The 18,857-nt window shown below is 42.6% G+C and overlaps 1 protein-coding gene across 6 annotated transcripts in view; it reads left to right on the top strand.

Moving 5' to 3' along the window:
• The window catches only part of LOC132837093 (Fc receptor-like protein 5), an 85,093-nt gene that overhangs the window by 19,517 nt on the left and 46,719 nt on the right, over positions 1 to 18,857 (top strand). For 4 of the 6 annotated variants that reach the window (XM_060856783.1, XM_060856785.1, XM_060856784.1 and 1 more), the window contains exon 1: positions 12,598 to 12,718. The exons of the other annotated variants lie outside the window; for them this stretch is intronic. The gene's annotated coding sequence lies outside the window, so the exon portion shown is untranslated. Of the gene's footprint in view, positions 1 to 12,597; positions 12,719 to 18,857 lie in introns of those variants that run through there. 6 annotated transcript variants of the gene reach the window in all.

The following is an 18,857-nucleotide window of genomic DNA, read 5'->3' as shown; positions in this document are numbered from 1 at the left end:
TTACACAGCTGCCTACTGAAGCAGGGGAGAAAATCGTATTGTGCTATGAGGTGGAACCAAGGGATGTGTCCGAGTGGAGATTTGGCTGATTGATTTGGTTGGTGCTCACATCCAGTTATTAATGTGAGTCATTTATTTTGTGACAGCTCCTGCTCTGATTATGTGTATTGAGTCTGTGCCAGAACCTTCGTGGTGTGAACAGACACTGAGGCTGAGTTGTAATTGCACATACCTCGTGCAAGTTGAATTTATTTACACATTTTATCGGGAAGGCTCTGTTGTGGCTGAGATCAGGACAAGAAATAAAAGTGTTTCTTTTGAAAAGGAACGAGTTACGTTTGAGGATAGTGGATGGTATCGATGCCAAGTGCTGATTGCTAATTATCCCAAAGATCCTGTGTATATGTCAGCTTACCAACATGTGGATATGTGAGGTACATGTCACTTTAGAATGTAAAGGCCAGGAGCAAAACGATGTCATTCTGTCCTCCAAAAGCCTGGTTCTCCGCCCCCCCCCCCCCTCCCAATTCCATACAGCTGATCACGTCTCAGCCTCAAATCCACGCCTGTTAACCCGTCATGTTGACGTGAAATGATGGTCAATGTTGAAGCCTCAACATCTCCCTGATATTCCCAATTCTGATGTCAGGCTGGCTGGTCTATAATTCCCAATGGATGTTGTCTATATGGACATTAGTGACAAGACCTGGCACAGTAGACAAGTCGTGAAGGTTAGGATCCGGGAGACCTAGCTAATTGGAGTCAAAATTTGACCGGTTGCAAGAAGCAGAGAGTGATGGTTGAAGGTTGCTTCTCAGACTGGAGGCCTGTGACTAGTGGTACACCACAGAGTGCGGTGCTGGGACCTTAGTTATTTGTTATTTACATAAATGATCTGGGTGTGAATGTACAAGGCATGATGAGTAAATTGGAGGATCATACAAAATTAGGAGGTATAGTTGATAGCAAGAAAGGTTATCAAAATTACAGAGGATCTTGATCAGATGGGCAAGTGGGTTGAGGATTGCAAAATCAAAAATCATTCTGTCTCTACCTCAAATGTATTCAGTGTTCTGGCACTACCCACACACTGTGGGGTGGGGAGTAGGGTGAATTCTGACAGACTCATGCCTCCAACACGCCTCCCCCCCCCAACTTTGAAATAAGCCATTCCTCCTTATCTGTTTCAATCTGCCAGCTCCATATCCTGAGACTATGACCTCTCATTCTAGATTGCCCCACATGAGACAACGTCCTCTCTCCACCTGCTTTGCCAATAACACCCCCTCCACCACCGTTTAGCATCGTATATCCCTCAATTAGTTTTCCTGATTCTAAACTACAGAATGTATCAGCTGAAATGCTCAATCTCTCCACATAAGACATACCACTCATCTCTGGATTTGATTGAGTGAATCTTCTCTGAACTGCCTTCAATGTAACTATATCCCTCCTCAAATAAGGAGAGCAGATGTCTATGCAGTATTCTGAATGTAGAAACCCTAATGCCTTGTACAGTTGTACTTGTACTTTCTTACTCATTTATACCATTCTTTCAGCACATACCAGTTGCCTTCCTTATTACCTGCTGTCCCTATGTGCCAGCTTTCTAAGATTAATGTGCAAGGATACCCAGATCCCTCTGGACTTAATCACTCTGAGGTTTCTCTCCCGCTTGAATAATAAGTTGCATTTCTATTCCTTTAACCACAGTGGCCAATATCACACACATCCACATAAAATGTCAAATGTTGGTGCCATCACTTAACCTTTTAGTTCCATTTGTAAGTGTCTCATTTCTTTCTTGCAGCTTTGTTTCACAACTGCTTTAGTTTGCCTAGCATACCTTCTATACCTGTGCCTGAGTCACGACTATAGATTGTATATAGTTGGGGACAAGGAGTGTGTGTTCCCAATCATTATAGCTTGCCAAACAGACTCTGTTGTCTGTTGGCAAGCCAATCGCTATCTAAGCTAATGTTATTCCCTGATTTGATAAGAATATGATTTCAGAATTTGATTACACAATTTGATTGATTTAATTCCCAAAACTCGAGAGAGAAATATATTTCAGCAGCTGAAAGTATGACACTGAGTGATCGGCATTACTAAGGCAGTAATAATCTGAGAGGTTAATTCTAGTTGATAACAGGACGGTGCTGGCTCTGATTTCAATTGCTGGCTCTAATACTTATGCTTTTACCTCATCATCCAGGTTAAACTGCCCCCATGTTGACTTGAAATGATGGCTAATGTTGAACCCACAACATGTCCTTGATACTCCCAACATCAACATCAGGCTGACTGTTGTATTCTTGTCAATGGATGTTGTCTATATGGACATTTGTAATGTCTTTGACAAGGGCCCACACAGCCGGTTATTCATGAAGGTTTGTTCACATGGGATCCAGAGAGACCTAGCTAATTGGATTCAAAATTGGCTCAACTCTAGGTAGCAGAGAGTGATGGTTGAAGGTTATTTCTTGGACTGGAGACCTGTGACTGGTAGTGCACCAGAGCAGTAGGTGCGGGGACCTTTTGTTATTTGTTATTTACATAAATGATCTGCATGTGAATGCACATGGCATGATTAGTAAATTGGTGGAAGATACAAAATTAGGAGGTATCATTGATAGCAGAGAAGAGGTTATCAAATGACAGAGGGATCTTGATGAGATGGGGAAGTAGGCTAAAGATTAGCAAAAGCAATTCAATACAGATAAGTGTGTGGTGCTACACTTTGTAAAGTAAACCTAAGGTATACAGTAAGTGGTAAGACTCATACAGTAAGTGGTCAGGTCCAGAGGAGTGTCGAGGAACAAAGGGATCTAGAAATACAACTACATAGTTTGATGAAAGCAGCTTAATAGGTAGAAAGGGTGGTTAAGAAGGTATTTAGCATGCTGGCCTTCATCAGTCGAGGTTTTGAATGTAGGAGTTGCAACTTTGTTACATTTGGCTAAGTTGTTGGTGAGGCCGCAATTGTAGTATTGTGTAAAGTTTTGGTCACCCTGTTATAGGAAAACCTAGTTAAACTGGAGTGCGTGCAAAGAAGATTTATGAAGATGTTGTCAGGACCAGTAGGTCTGAGTTAGAGGGAGAGGTTGGCCGGGATAGGGCTTGATTCCTTGGATCGTGGACGAATGAGGGGTGACTTTATTGATGTATATAAAATCATGAGGGGCATAGATAGGATAAATGCTGATAATCATTTTCCCAGGGATGGCAAACAAAAACTAAAGGTTTAAGGCGAGACGGGAAGGATTTAAGGACCTGAGGGGCAACTTCTTCACACAGCATGCGCTACCTATATGGAATGGGATGCCAGAGAAAATGCTTGAGGTACAAAACAACATGTGAGTAGGTACATGGATGGGAAGGGTTTAAAGGGATATGGACCAAATGCAGGTAATTTGAACTAGGTGAGTGGGAACAATGGTTGGCATGGAGCATTTTGGGCTGCAGGGTCTGTTACCATGCTGTATTATTGTATGAATTACCTCCCTTTTTAAGTAGGAAATTTAGATCAGCAACCGTCTAATATACCAGAACTATCCTAGCATCTGTGGGATCTTCAAGCACAGTCACCAATGCATCCATTAATTGTAAGGCCAGGTCCTTCACCACTCTGGAATGTAGATTGTCAGGATCTGATGATATATCACCCTTCAATCCCATCAATTTTCCTAGCAATATTTCTCTACTTCCTCCCTCTCACCAACCTCTATGTTCCCATCATTTCCAGTACATGTTTCATAACATCCTTTTAGAAGACAGAACTGAAGTATGACTTTAGTTTCTTTGTTCCTCATTATAAATTCCCCTGGTTCTGACTGAAAGGGATTTAGACTGGTCTTCAGTATTTTTTTCTCTTTACATATTTGCAAAAACATTTACAGTCAGCTTTTATGTTCCCTGCAAGCTTACACTCATGCTTTAATTTCCTCTTCTCAATCAATGGTTTGATCGTCTTTTTTTTGCTGACTTCTGGACTGTTCTTTTGTTTCTTTTCTTGCTAATTTGAATGCCTTTTTTTTGCTTCTAATCTATCTCAATCTTCCTCTGTAAGCCACAGTTTGGCTACTGTTAAGTCATTTTGGAATAAATAATTTTTGTAGTTCACCCATTCACTCTTTGAATGTTCCTTTCAGAAACATTTCCCAATCCATCATAGCTTACACATGCCTCATACCATTATAGTTTTCCTTAATAAGATTCAGGAACCCAGTCTCAGAATCTCACTCTCCATCTTAATAAAGAATTGTATCATATTATGAACGTTCACCCTAAGCAGTCTTACAAATGCACTATCAATCATTCCACCAAAAAGCAAACAAAATGCTTAAAGCTATTTCGGCTATATCCAGGCTTGCAAGTTGCATTTTGATGGAATGGTGACAGAAATACCTGCTAGTTAATGATAACATCAGATGCAGAGATGAAAATGTATCAGTTAGTTGCTGGTGAAATAACTCCATGGAGGCCATTATTCAGTCAAGTCACCCTTTACCTATATGTGAGAGACTCATAGAGATGTATAGCATGGAAACAGATCCTTCAGTCCAACCCGTCCATGCCAACCAGATTCCTGACCCAATCTAGTACAGGCACCTGGACCATATCCCTCCAAACCCTGCCTATTCATATACCCATCCAAATGCCTCTTAAATGTTGCAATTTTACCAGCCTCCTCCACTTCCTCTGGCAGCTCATTCCATACACATACCACCCTCTGCGTGAAAAAGTTGCCCTGTAGGTCTCTTTTATATCTTTCCCCTCTCACCCTAAACCTATGTCCTCTAGTTCTGGACTCCCCGACCCAGGGAAAAGACTTTGTCTATTTACCTGATCCATGCCCAGCATAATTTTGTAAACCTCTATAAGGTCACCCCTCAGCCTCTGACACAGCTCCAGCCTGTTTAGCATCTCCCTATAGCTCAAATCCTCCAACTCTGGCAACATCCTTGTAAATCTTTTCTGAACCCTTTCAAGTTTCACAACATCTTTCCGGTAAGAAGGAGACCAGAATTGCATGCAACATTCCAACAGTGGCCTAAACAATGTCCTGTACAGCCATAACATGACCTCCCAATCTCTATACTCTGACCAATAAAGGAAAGCATACCAAATGCCTTCTTCACTATCCTGTCTACCTGTGACTCCACTTTCAAGGAGCTATGAACCTGCTCTCCAAGGTCCCTTTGTTCAGCAACACTCCCTAGGACCTTACCATTAAGTCCTGCTAAGTTTTGCTTTCCCAAAATGCAGCGCCTCGCATTTATCTGAATTAAACTCCATCTGCCACTTCTCAGCCCATTGGCCCACCTGGTCAAGATCCTGTTGTAATCTGAGGTAACCTTCTTTGCTGTCCACAACACCTCCAATTTAGGTGTCATCTGCAAACTTACCTTTTGTGTTCGCATCCAAATCATTTATGTAAATGACAAAAAGTAGTGGACCCAGCACCAATCCTTGTGGCACTCTACTCCAGTCTGAAAAACAACCCTAGCACATGACACTGATTCAACTAGCTCAGAGTCGCAGAGCCCCTGTCACTCCTGTTTATGTCCTTCGCGAGAACTCTCTGATTGGACCATGTTAACAGCTCCAATCAATGAACTCATATTCTATAAGTTCCACCCAACTGACATTATTACAGTCACAACAACTGTGAAGCAGATATCCAAGCAACAGACATTGAAAATGATGGTTTACATCACAAAATAGTTTAACCACTCAGTCAATTTCAGGAAGTCCGGGGATATTGCAGGTGGATCCTAGACTGCAGAGAACCGGTGATCTGAGGAGCAGTAAAATCGATGTTTCGGGCAAAAGCCCTTCATCAGGCTGTTTTCCTGATGAAGGTCTTCTGCCTTAACTGTCGATTTTACTGCTCCTCAAAAGCTGTCTGAGCTGCTGTGCTTTTCCAGCACCACTAATCCAGAATCTGGTTTCCAGCATCTGCAGTCATTGTTTTTACCCTGCTATCTAATTCCTCCAGTCTGGACAAACAGAATTGATACATGAATTACATACAGTCATAGAGTGAGACAGCAAGTTTAAACCATGGTGCGATAATTGGATGAATACTTAATCTGAATGTTTATTTACTTCTTTCCCTATTAACTGGAATACATTGTGAACATGCAATAGGGGGTTTAGTATTTCTGAATAAACAAGTGGAGTTTACTTTTTGACCAATGTGATGCCATGCATTCAAATTTGATTGCAAGTTCACTTGTACACTGGGACTGACATATTTCACTCTTACCCTGTCCTGTTTAATTTCATGAATGAAATGCTAGCTCTCCCAACCATGTGATCCTTGTGGGCATGATTTTTCTATTTTTGCTGGTGGGCCTACTAACCTGGCAGTACTTTGCGAGTTATTCTATACCCACGATGTATTGGCACAATCTCATTCTTTGTTGCGACCAGAAATCAGTTTCCTTCACACCCTTCATTACATGAATAAGGACAATACCTGGCACAGTCAGCAACTGTTTGCTCTGCTCTTCCATTCACTTGTACGGCTTGTGTACCTGGGAATTACTATCTACCTGTCAGTCTGTGCTATTCAATGGGACTGGTCCTTCAAAACTCTGCTCAGGTGTGACAGGCTGCCACAGAGTAGAGCCACGTTGTCTAGTGAAGAACTTAGAAACTATTCTTTAATGTTGACTACTCAGGCTGTTCTCCATTGTGTATACACACAAATTTTATATATAAAAAGATTTTTGAAAGGAACAGTTATGACACAGGGAGGATGCCGATACTCACTTGACCCCGCTTCAGTCTTCCTGCATTGTGTTACTGAGCAGTTTAAATGTTTGCTGTAAAGTGGACAGCCAGTTAGCAGAGTGGGACAGGAGAGTTCTCTGTTCATGTTTCCTGAAGTGAATGGGAAAGATCTTATTTTCTGTAATTGTTTGTATCTATAGGATTCACAGACAAGTAAAACTGCAACACATTGCCACAGAAACGAGTCTGTGCTGTTCTTAAAAGTGAAAGTGAGAAAAGCAATGGACTTTTCCAATTCTGATAGTGCGGAATCTAACTGGGAGTAGTAATATCAAGGTCTGGCCTTCAGAGTGTCATACAGTTGAACAGCACAGAAACAGGTCCTTTGGTCCAAGTTGTTAGTGCTGACCAGAGATCCTAATCTGACCAAGTCCCATTTACCAGCATTTGTTCTGTCTCCCTCTAAACTCTTCCTATTCATGTACCAATCCAGGTGCCTACATAAGGTTGTAATTGTACCCACCACCTCCACTTCCTCTGGTAGCTCATTCCATACAAGCACCACCCTCTGCAATGATAAAGCAACCCACAAGTGCTTTTTAAATCTTTTCCCTCTCACCTTAAACCTATGCCCTCTACTTTTGGACTCCCCAACATTGGAAAAAAGACCTTGCATATTCACCCTCTTAAGGTCACCCATGATTTTATTAACCTCAATAAGGTCATACCTCAGCCTCAGACAGTCCAGGGGGAAAAAACAACAGCCTATTTGGCCTCTCCCCATAACTCAAACCCTCCAGTCCCGGCAATGAAATATACTGATGGGAGTAATGCAGTTGATGTAGTTTATATGGACTACAATAAGGCCTCTTGTAGGAGCATAATCCCCAACCAGAGAAGAAAGACTCAGGAGGCAGGCAGGATTCAGGCAAGTAGTAGGTGTTTATTCAAGAAGAAACCAGTTAATGCAGGGAGAGGGCCAAATGATCTTCCCCTGAGACTGGGCTCGGTGGAGAGATCCATGGCACACTCTGATTTTACAATTAAAAAAAGCAGTATCTTTTGTACACTTTCTGTAAACAATCACACACAATGTGATTAATATGTTGCTCCCTCTTACTTTGCATACCCTATCCTATGAGACACCTAATCAATGATGGGCATTCATTGACAGCCCCAGGTTCACATGATCTCAGTGATTAGCAGATACTGTAATCGCTCGGCCTTGGGATCTTTCTATGTATCCTATTGTTCGCATTCCAGAGTTACTTGCTATACTGCTTTGGGTTTACTGCCATGCTGGAGAAAGTGAAGGAGGAGGGTAATTTCACTAAGAAGGCTCGATCAAATGAAGATGGCTGCTGATTGATTGAAGTGGGATTGGGGTCGGCGGGGTGGGGGGGATGTTGGAATCATGCATGGAAAAGATGAGGTTCCTCAGTAAGTGCTGAGTGATTCTCAGTGATGGTCACTGATAGGTCCATTCAACTCCCAATGTTGAAATTGGCTTCAATCCCACCAACTGTGCTGCTCTTTCAAAGTGATACCTCCAAAATCAGCCCCTCCTCAACCAAGCCGGTTTTATTTCAAAATAGTGATTTCATCAGCAAGTTCCTCAAGAAATGAAACCTTCAACCATTTCTGGAGAAACTTCATCTGACAGCAGTATTCAAGTAATTAATTATACCAACATGAAAATAGTGACCATGCACACTGCCGCATTGGAATATCACATAAAAGAAATCAGCTCACAAAGTGCTGCAGTGCCTCAGTATTAAATCTCTTACAGTGCATCAGTTCCTCAGTACTGACCTTATATCAGTGTGGCACTCCCTCAGCACTGACCCTCAGACGGTGCAGTTCTCCCTCAGCACTGGCCTTCCAACAGTGTTGCACTGCCTCAGTACTGACATTCTGACGGTGCGGCACTCCCTGAGTACTGACCCTCTGGTGCAGCCCTTCCTGAGCACTAATCTGCAACAATGCGCCACCCCCTCAGCACTGACCCTGTGACAGTGAGGCACTGCCTCAGCACTGACCTTCGGATGCTATGGCACTCCTTAAGTACTGACCCTCCAACAGTGTGGCACTGCCTTAGCTCTGACCCTCCAACAGTCCCACACTCTCTAGAATCATTTATTAAAATCTTTATTTCCTGTTGAACAGCAGCGTCTGTTACCCTTTCTGAGGGCAATTAAGTGTCATCAATGTGAGAGTAGAACTGGAGTCACACGGAGCTATAAAATCTGCATCTCTGGTAGTCTGAGCAAGTGAAGGGGCTGCATTATTCCTCGTGCTGATTGCAGGCCTGGGATTTTGGGGCCGTGCAGGAGAAAGCGACTGAGGAGGGTAATATCACTAGACTTGATTAGATGGGGTGGCTGCTGGCTGACTGTGTAGGGGAGATGAATGAACAAGATGAAGTTCCTTAGTAACTGCTGAGTGATTCTCAATCACTGTCACTGACTGACTGTTTCCAATGGTTTCAAACACCAGTAAGTACATGAATACAGTTAGTCCATTGCTAACTCAGAATTTCAGCCACATCTTGCTACAATGTAGCATTCATATGTGTACAACAATCAAAACACTATTTGTGCACTACCAAGGCCCTGGTTCCCTTTGTGAAAGACACATTGGTTACCCAATGTGTCTTTCACAAAGGAACAAAATGGGTGGGAGTAATTTGGTAGTTCATAAACCCTCATGCTTAAACCATCATTCAGTAGGATCATAGCTGATCTGACATTCCTAATGTCCACTTTCCTGCACTTTCCCTTGATTTCCCCAAGTAATCAAGAATCTGTCTCCACCTTCAACATACACAAGCACTCTGGCTCCCACTCTCTGTGGTAAGGAATTACAAAGACTCACAATCTCTGAGGGAAGGAATTCCTCTTCATCTCAGACTTAAATCAACATTCCTTTATCCTGAGACTGTGCCCTCTGAACTTTACTAAAGCAATACCCAGACCAGTTAAGGTTGTATAAAACTGAAACAATATCTGCCATGTGAAGGCACTCAACATCAGTGGTTGCATTCTCAATTGCAACACCTCTGCAAGGCACAATCCACTTGGTAAGCAATCAACACTCTCCTCTCCTGTAGGAGAAATATTGTTTTTTTTTTCAGAATTGCCCTCAGGAGTGCATGAGGATTGTCTTCGATGTGTGAAACTTATTTGGAAACACTGAAGCATTTTTGCTGTAGGAAATCGGTGGTGTTAATACCTGGGTTACAATTACAAAGAAAAATCATAGAAACACAGAAGGTAGGGGCTGGAGTACCCTCGACATTCGGCCCCTCGAGGCAGCTTCACCATTCAATAGGATTGTGGCTGATCATCGAGCGCCATATCCTAATTCCGCACTCCGCTGCCCTGCCACCACTGCATCCCTAAGTCCCTTCAGACACAAGAGTGATATCTACGCCATTCCTGAAAACACAATGCTTTGGCCTCGGCTACTTTCTGTGGCAGTGAATCCCCCAGGCTCGCCACTTTCTGAGCAAAGACATGGGCTCCTTAGTTCTAAAAGATTTATCCCTTATCCATAAATTTAATTCCTGTTTCTGGAATCCTGTGGATCATTGGGAACATCTTGCCTGCAACAAACTCGTCGAAGTCATGATGAATGTTTGTAGGTTTAAGACATTCTCCCACCCCACCGCAACTTCTCCTTTGTCTAAACTCCAGCAAATATAATCCAAACTGACTAGATCTCCTTCGTACGTCAGTCCTACCATTTCAGGAATCAATCTGATAAAACTTTGCTGCAACCCCTCGAGAGCAAGAACATCCTTCCTCAGATAAGGAGACCAAGACTGTACTCAATCTTCCAACCGTTGGCTCAGCAATGCTCTGTACAACTGCAACAAGACATCCCTGTTCCTGTACTCTAATCCTCTCACTATGAAGGTCAATATTCAGTTTCTTTACTGTCACCTGCATCTGGACCTGGGCAATGGGATGATTCTGGGCAGTGTTCCTGAACAAAAAGACCGAGGGGTGTGGGTGCATAGGTCCTTGAAAGTGGAGTTGTCCGTTAACAGGGTGATAAGGAAGGCATTTGCCACAATTGCTTTCATCGGTCAGATCACTGAGAGTCACGTTGCGACTGTACAGGGCATTGGCGAGGTCACTTTTAGAGTACTGTTTTCAATCCTGGTCTCCCTGCTATAGGAAGTATGTTGTTAAACCTGAAAGGGTTCAGAAAAGGTTGGCATGGTTGGAGGGTTCGAGCTAGAGGGATGGGCTGAATAGACTGGAGCTTTTTCGCCTGAAGTGTCAGAGGATCAGGGATGACAAAGAACAGGAACAGGCCCTTCGGCCCTACAAGCCTGTGTCAATGCATTTGCTATTCCAAACTAAAACTGTATTCACTATCAGGATACAATCCCTCTATTTTCATCCATTTCACATATTCTTTAGCATCAGGATGACTTGCACAGAGTTTATAAAATCATGGGGGACATGGATAGTGTTAACAGCCAAAGCCTTTTTTCTAGAGTAGGGGAGTCCAAAACTAGAGGGAAAAGATTGAAGGTGAGAGGGAAAATATTTAAAAAGTTACCTGAGGGGCAACCTTTTTATGCAGAGAGTGAAGACTGTATGGGATGAGCTGTCAGACGAAGTGGTGGAGATGTTTGCAATTACAAAATTTAAAAAGCTTCTGGATGTGTACATGAATAGAAAGGATTTAGAGGGATATGGGCCAAATGCTAGTAAATAAGACTAGATCAGTTTAGGATATTTGGTCAGCGTGGATGAGTTGGGTCTGTTTCTGTGCTGTATAACTCTATGACTCTATCTGCATACTTATATTCAATGACTGGCGTATAGGGGACACCCAAATCTGGTTTAACATCGCCCCTTCTCAGATTTTGATTTTGTTGTCGTATGTACTCAAGTACAGGAGTACAGTGAAAAGTGTTTAATGTCGCCACACAAGGCACCATCTTAGGTACAAGTAACTAGGTACAGAATCATAAGAACAGGATAAAAAGAAAGAACAAAGTTAAAAGTTACAGTAATTCTTTGTATTGAGTCAAAAAATGAAGAAATACAGTAAAAAGTCAAACATTCCAGTCTTTCGAATGTGTTTAGTGACCCTGGACTGCACTTGCTACAAGGGTCTGATCTCCTCCTCTGTGCCATGTTTTACCCACACAGTTTTACCCACCCCAGGAGAGCCCACACTGGGTCACCCACATTGCTACTGAAGAAACTGCTGCTCCTGTTGATCATGTCTGATACCGACCATAGATTCTGTTTTCTCCATCAACTGCAGAGGCTCCCTGTTGTTGAAAGCCAATGCCAATGTTGCCACCTCGAGTCCTGAGCTGGGCCCAATGATGTCGAAGACAACCGACACCAATGCCACAACTCAAAGCTTGTAACTTGTGCTGATGCATTTTCATCTATTTTCTTTCTCTCTGCTGCAGGTGACAAGGCCATCACTTAATTGTGGATATATCAGAAATGTTGAGATGTTGCCTCCAGTTGGAATGACATATGTGGCATGTTGCACGGTGCCCTCACATTAATAAAAAACGGTTCTGCCTATTGTATACTACAGAGTGAGATACAATTCTAAAAATAGTGCTAATCCCCATCCATCTGCAATAGCAATATGGTTTTACTTTCTTGCAAGTTTTCTTTTATTATTTCCATTGAGCCAAGCAATTGCGACATTGCTTTTACGCATATTGTTTAAAAAAAACACTGCACTGACTGTGCTGGAAGTCCATTTGTAGATAAAAAAAGATATGAAAAGGGAAGTGTCGAAATAAGAAAGAAGTGTGCAGATTCCTGCAGAGTTTGTCAGTGCAATTCCCACACTCTGTGGGGAGAGAGATACTTGGAGAGACTGCTAGCTTCAGGAGTGTTTCTGTTCTGGGAAGAATTGACACCTATTCCTTTTTGTTGTGAGCTGTTATGTGCAAATATTAGCTGGATTCTCCTGTTCCACCACAATAGTAAGTAACACATCAAATGGTTTATTAAGTGTCTAAATTCTAGCACAAATTCAGTGGGAAACATTGTCAGATGATGTAGAATTTCTATAGAATTCTGTTGTTGTCGAAATAGGGCTTTTTTTTACACACAGGTTAAGAGTCAATGTTTATGATTGGAACTTTTTCTTTACTTTTAAATCTCACTGGAGTAACTCCGTCCTTAACAGTATGTTCAGCAACAAATCCTTGCAATTAATAATTGATATTTTTCCCCCGACAGGATGATGTCAGAAAGGTGGTCAGGGCTCAGTAGTTACATTGTTAAAGGAATGGTGAAATTTTGATGGACGTGTACTCCTTTGTGGGTCTCTCTTAAACAATGGTGTCTTTACTGCAACATTGTTAAACATAGTGTTCAAACTTTAAGCTGGAAATGTCTTATCTGTATGTCTATCTATTCATTTAATCTATCTTATCCAATCTATCTCTCTTCACAGACATAATTTCTTCACTTAGACTCCAATTTACTTGGATTGTACATGAAATAGCAGAGTTGCTAATGCAGCTTTTCCGGGCCAGAAGTTAAATAAAAACGTGTTGAAGCTGTCATTTACAGAAACACAAAATTGTCCAATATTCTTACTGGACATACTTGCTTTGATTTGGCTTGACACAGTCATTGCTAATCTTCAGTCCCTCCCTGAGACAAAGGACAGCTCGGATCTAATCTCACACATTACATTTTCATCGCCACTGCATTAATTTAGAGAACAAACCTTTGAGCTAACAAATCTATAAATTGTACATTTTCGAGCAGAGATTCATGATTAGGGAAGGAAAGTACTTGAGAAAATTTCTGAGAATGTTAAGAAACACGAAGGGCTGCTTTCGCAACAGAGAAACATACAAACATGAGTGGGCCATTCAGCCCCTTGAACCTGCTGTTGTATTGAACATGATCAGGGCTGAACAAGTATTTTAATGCATTTTACATACCCCATTCCAATAACCCAATTAACAATCGATATTCATTAATCTACCAGCCTCTACCTTAAACATACACAGAGATAGTGCGACCCAGACTCCTGCAGGTACAGAAAGCTAAAGGATCACAAACCACTGAGCAAAACAAAATAAACTCTTTTCTCGGACCAAAGTCCCCCTTGTTCCAAGATCCTCCCTGGCTCTCGTTACCCTTAAGTAGCAAACATTAAACCTGTATCTACCATGTCCCTCCCTTTAAGAGTTGGGTTACTATATTTTCAATGTTATCATTGCTCATCTGTCCAATCCCTTAATAACACAGGCCCAGTTTGCCCACTTGCTCTTTATGTGATATCATCCCCAAATCAAGGAAAAGCTGCTGAGTCTTCATGGCTCTTGCTCTACATGGAAATACCATCTGAGGTACCATGGAGACCCAAACTGCACACTGTCCTGAAGGTACATCCTAACCGAAGTCTGATGTGTTTGAAACAAGACTTCACTCCTCCTGTGCTCAAATCCTCTTGGAATAAAGGCTCACATTCCATTAGCCTTCCTACAAACACATTCTGGCATTAAGCAAAGCATCAGAGATTTCTGTTGTAAGGGTTCATCTGTAATCCTGGGTGACTTCAATTTGCATTTGGATTGGACAAAACAAACTGGTGGACTATTCCCATGAGTATGGGTGTATATGTGTGTTTTTGACATGTATTCATGTATAAGATGTGAGTGTTGCTGGCTGGCCAGTATTTACTGGTCATCCCTAGTTATCCTTGAGAAGGTGGTAGTGAGCTGCTTTCTTGAAGTTTGTGTGTGATTGAGAAAGAGATGGTTCTTCTGACCAAAACGTTGAGGAACCAATGAGCCAACAGACTGTTCTAAATAGAATATGTTGCAATGAGAAATCATAAACTAACAAGCTTGTTATGTACAGTTCCCGTGGGGAAGACTGACCATAATATGCAGCATTCTTCATCAAGACGAAGGGCCAAGTTGTTGAACTAGAAGCTGGCATCCTGAATCTAAATAAAGGGAACTATGAGTGTAAGAGACACAAATTGGCAAGGATGGATGTGAGCCATGTTAAAGTGGTTGATGGTGGATAGGGAATGGTTCATATTTAAAGATGGCACCCTATGAATTTACTCATTTCTGTCTGATGCAAGTGAAAAAGGAGGAAAGGTGACTCTGGTATGAGTTTCAAAATTGGTTCTATACTCTCCAGAATCAAAGAGCAGAGACGTAAGATTGCTTGAGAAAATAAAACAGCAACTGAAAATGTGTTGCTGGAAAAGCGCAGCAGGTCAGGCAGCATCCAAGGAACAGGAAATTTGATGTTTCGGGCATAAACCCTTCATCAGGAATGAGGAAAGTGTGCCCAGCAGGCTAAGATAAAAGGTAGGCAGGAGGGACTTGGGGGAGGGGCGATGGAGATGTGATAGGTGGAAGGAGGTCAAGGTGAGGGTGATAGGCTGGAGTGGGGTGGGGGTGGAGAGGTCAGGAAGAAGATTGCAGGTTAGGAAGGCGGTGCTGAGTTCGAGGGATTCGACTGAGCCAAGGTGGGGGGAGGGGAAATGAGGAAACTGGACCTCTCCGCCCCCACCCCACTCTGGCCTATCACCCTCACCTTGACCTCCTTCCACCTATCCCATCTCCATCACTGATCCCCCAAGTCCCTCCTCCCTACCTTTTATCTTAGCCTGCTGGACACACTTTCCTCATTCCTGATGAAGGGCTTATGCCCGAAACGTCGAATTTCCTGTTCCTTGGATGCTGCCTGACCTGCTGCGCTTTTCCAGCAACACATTTTCAGCTCTGATCTCCAGCATCTGCAGTCCTCACTTTCTCCTCGAAAATAAAACAGCAAGCCTAAGGATAGGGAGCATTTTAGAAATCAAGGATAATACATGGTCAAGAGTAGAAAATAGTGTAGGACAGTAAAATTGTAGTGAACATAGAAATTGACTGTAAAAACATCGATAAATATGTGAGAATAACGAGTCTGTAAAGATAAATGTAGATCTAGTGCAGTAAGGATCCAAGTGAAATTATACTGGGGAACAAAGAACTGGCAGAAGATTGGGGCATGTATTTTACTTCTGTCTTCACAAAAGAGGACTCAAGAGGACAGAACATAGAACATAGAACATAGAAGGATACAGCGCAGTACAGCCCTTCGGCCCTCGATGTTGCGCCGACCGAGTCCTACCTAACCTATACTAGCCCAATAACTTCCAAATGCCTATCCAATGCCCGCTTAAATGACATGTTAGAGAACCAGAAGTTGAGTGGAAGGGTAAAAATGATTAGGAAGGAAATGGTGCTGGGCTATGTAATGATGCTAAAGGTAGACAAATCACTAATACCTGATCATCTATATCTCGGAATAGTGAATGAAGATCACCTGGAAACATTAAAGCATTAAGAACAAAGGAGAATACAGCATGGGAACAGGTTCTTTAAACCTCCAAAATTCCACCAACACATTTTGCCATTCTATACTAATCTGTAACCCTCTGCTCCTTCCAATTTGTCGAGGTGTTTTTTGAATGTAGCTCTTTTCTCAGCTTCCACCACCATCTCCGGCAATGGATTCCAGGTACACATTATCCCATGTGTGAAAAACTTGCCTTGTTCATCACTTTTAGACTTCCCCACCACCCTCCCCCAGCACCTGTCTCCTAGTGTCTCCTAGTAATTGACCCCACCACCCAGGGGAAAAAAAGCCTCATACCTCCCATTCTATCCATGTTTTTCACAATCTTATAAATTTCTATCAGGTCGCCCCTTTGGTGTCCTGCAGGCCAATGAAAATAAACCCAGTCTATCCAACCTTCCTTCATAGCTAAAATCCCACCTACCAGGCAACATCCTTGTGAACCTTTTCCAAACCTTTTCCAAACCATTCACATCCTTTTGAACGTGTGGTGACTAGAACTCTACACAATATTCCAAACGTGGCCTAACTAAAGTTGTTTGGAGCTGCAGCATAACCTGCCTACCCTTATCCTCAATGCCCCTTCCAATGAAGGCAAGCATGCCATAGGCGTTTTTGCTATCTTATTGTTGCACCTGCCACACAGTGTGTTTAAATTCTTATATTCAGCAAAGGAACTGAGAGTTGAACCTTAATAATGATACACAATAATACTCATTTATTTGACACAATTAAAATTAGAACAATAAAGTTTACTATAAACTAACGATACACACTACAAACAATCTTAGACTTTAAATCACTTTAAATGATCATATACCACCACACTTGAACTTGGCCAGGCTCCATGTGGTGGTGTCTTCCTCTTCTTCCATGGTCTTGGATGTGTCTTCTCTTTCGGTGTTTAGATTAGATTAGATTAGATTAGACTTACAGTGTGGAAACAGGCCCTTCGGCCCAACAAGTCCACACCGACCCGCCGAAGCGCAACCCACCCATACCCCTACATTTACCCCTTTACCTAACACTACGGGCAATTTAGCTTGGCCAATTCACCTGACCCGCACATCTTTGGACTGTGGGAGGAAACCGGAGCACCCGGAGGAAACCCACGCAGACACGGGGAGAATGTGCAAACTCCACACAGTCAGTCGCCTGAGTCGGGAATTGAACCCGGGTCTACAGGCGCTGTGAGGCAGCAGTGCTAACCACTGTGCCACCGTGCCGCCCAGATTCTTCTTGTTATTCTTGAGTTACTGCGCTGAGCAGGATTTTGCGGCAATTCTCACTGTTCTGAATCTTCACGGCCTTTTGGAAGTGTCTTGAAGATCTGCCAATGGATTGATCAGACTTATTACCCTGTTCGATCAGACCCAACCAGGTGTTGGCACTTTCATGACAGTGTGGTCCTGAGGTGTCCATTATCATAGGTACTGGGTGCACACAGACCCCTCCAAATCAGGGTGCAGGGTGCCTCTGTGTCTAGCGAATGACTTGATGCTCCTGATTGTCCTGAGGGCGACATTCCATTGTCCCATTCAGTGTCCAACTCCAGGTGTGTATTGCAGGGTCCACAGCTGTCAGGTTTGTTTGCAAACTGTCTGTGGGCAGCTGCAGCCTGTCTGTACTCTGCAGCATGTAGATTAATACAATCACTTTAGTCAAGGCTGGTTTCTACTTCTCAGCATGCTTTAATTTATGGCCACTATATTGAAGTTCATCATAAATGAATTACTTTGGGCAGTCTGTCCGGCCACATTATCTACCTGCACTGCCACCTTCAGTGATCTGTGGACCCGCACACCCAGATCAATGCAGCACAGAGTTCTGCCATTCACTGTATAATTTCCATCTGTACGTGAATTCCAAAAACCACATTGTCCAATTCCATCCGTCACTTTTTTTTGCCCATGCTCCAGCTGATGTAGATCTTGCTACATCCTCTAACAATCTTCCTCATTATCTGTAACTCCACCAAACTCTGTAATGTCCGTAAACTTACTAATTAGACCATCCACATTTTCCTCGAAATCATTCATGTATATCATGAACATCAGTGGTCCCAGTACTGATCCCTGTCGAACACAACTAGTCACAACCCTCCATTCTGAAAAGCATCTATCCACCGCTACCCTCTCCTGTGACTGAGCCTGTTCTGTATCCACCTTGCCTTGCTCACTCCTGATACAATGTTAATTCACCTTTTGAATCTGTCTGCGAGGAGGGATCTTGTCAATGGTTTTCCCACATCAATCATCTTTGCTTCCTCCTCAAAAACTGATCAAGTTAATGAGGTATGACCTCCCCTGCAAAAAAATGATGTCTATCACGAATAAGTCCAATTGGTTCAAAATGCATACAGATCCTGTCCCTGCGAATCTGTTCAAAAATATTACCTACCATCGAAGTGAGACTCACAGGCTGGCATTTTCCAGGATTATCCCTGCTCCCTCCCTTAATCAATGGCTATTCTCCAGTTCTCTGGAACCTTACCTGTGGCCAAATCAGATACAAAGATGCCTGTCAATGCTCCAGCAATTTGTTCACTTGCCTGTTTCAATATTCTGGAATAGATCCATCAGGGCCCAGGAACTTACCTCCCTTAATACTTCTAAGGTGCACAGCACCTCTTCATTTTTAAAAGCAACTTGGCTTAGCATTCATCATCTTCCAAAATCCTGTGTCTTTAGAATATGTCTGATAGATTGCTACACTCTTTCCTTTTTACATAATCAC

Source organism: Hemiscyllium ocellatum, chromosome 49 (assembly GCF_020745735.1).
Source record: "Hemiscyllium ocellatum isolate sHemOce1 chromosome 49, sHemOce1.pat.X.cur, whole genome shotgun sequence".
NCBI lineage: Eukaryota > Metazoa > Chordata > Chondrichthyes > Orectolobiformes > Hemiscylliidae > Hemiscyllium > Hemiscyllium ocellatum.
Note: the sequence above shows the minus strand (reverse complement) of the source record. Positions and strands in the feature narration are given on the sequence as shown.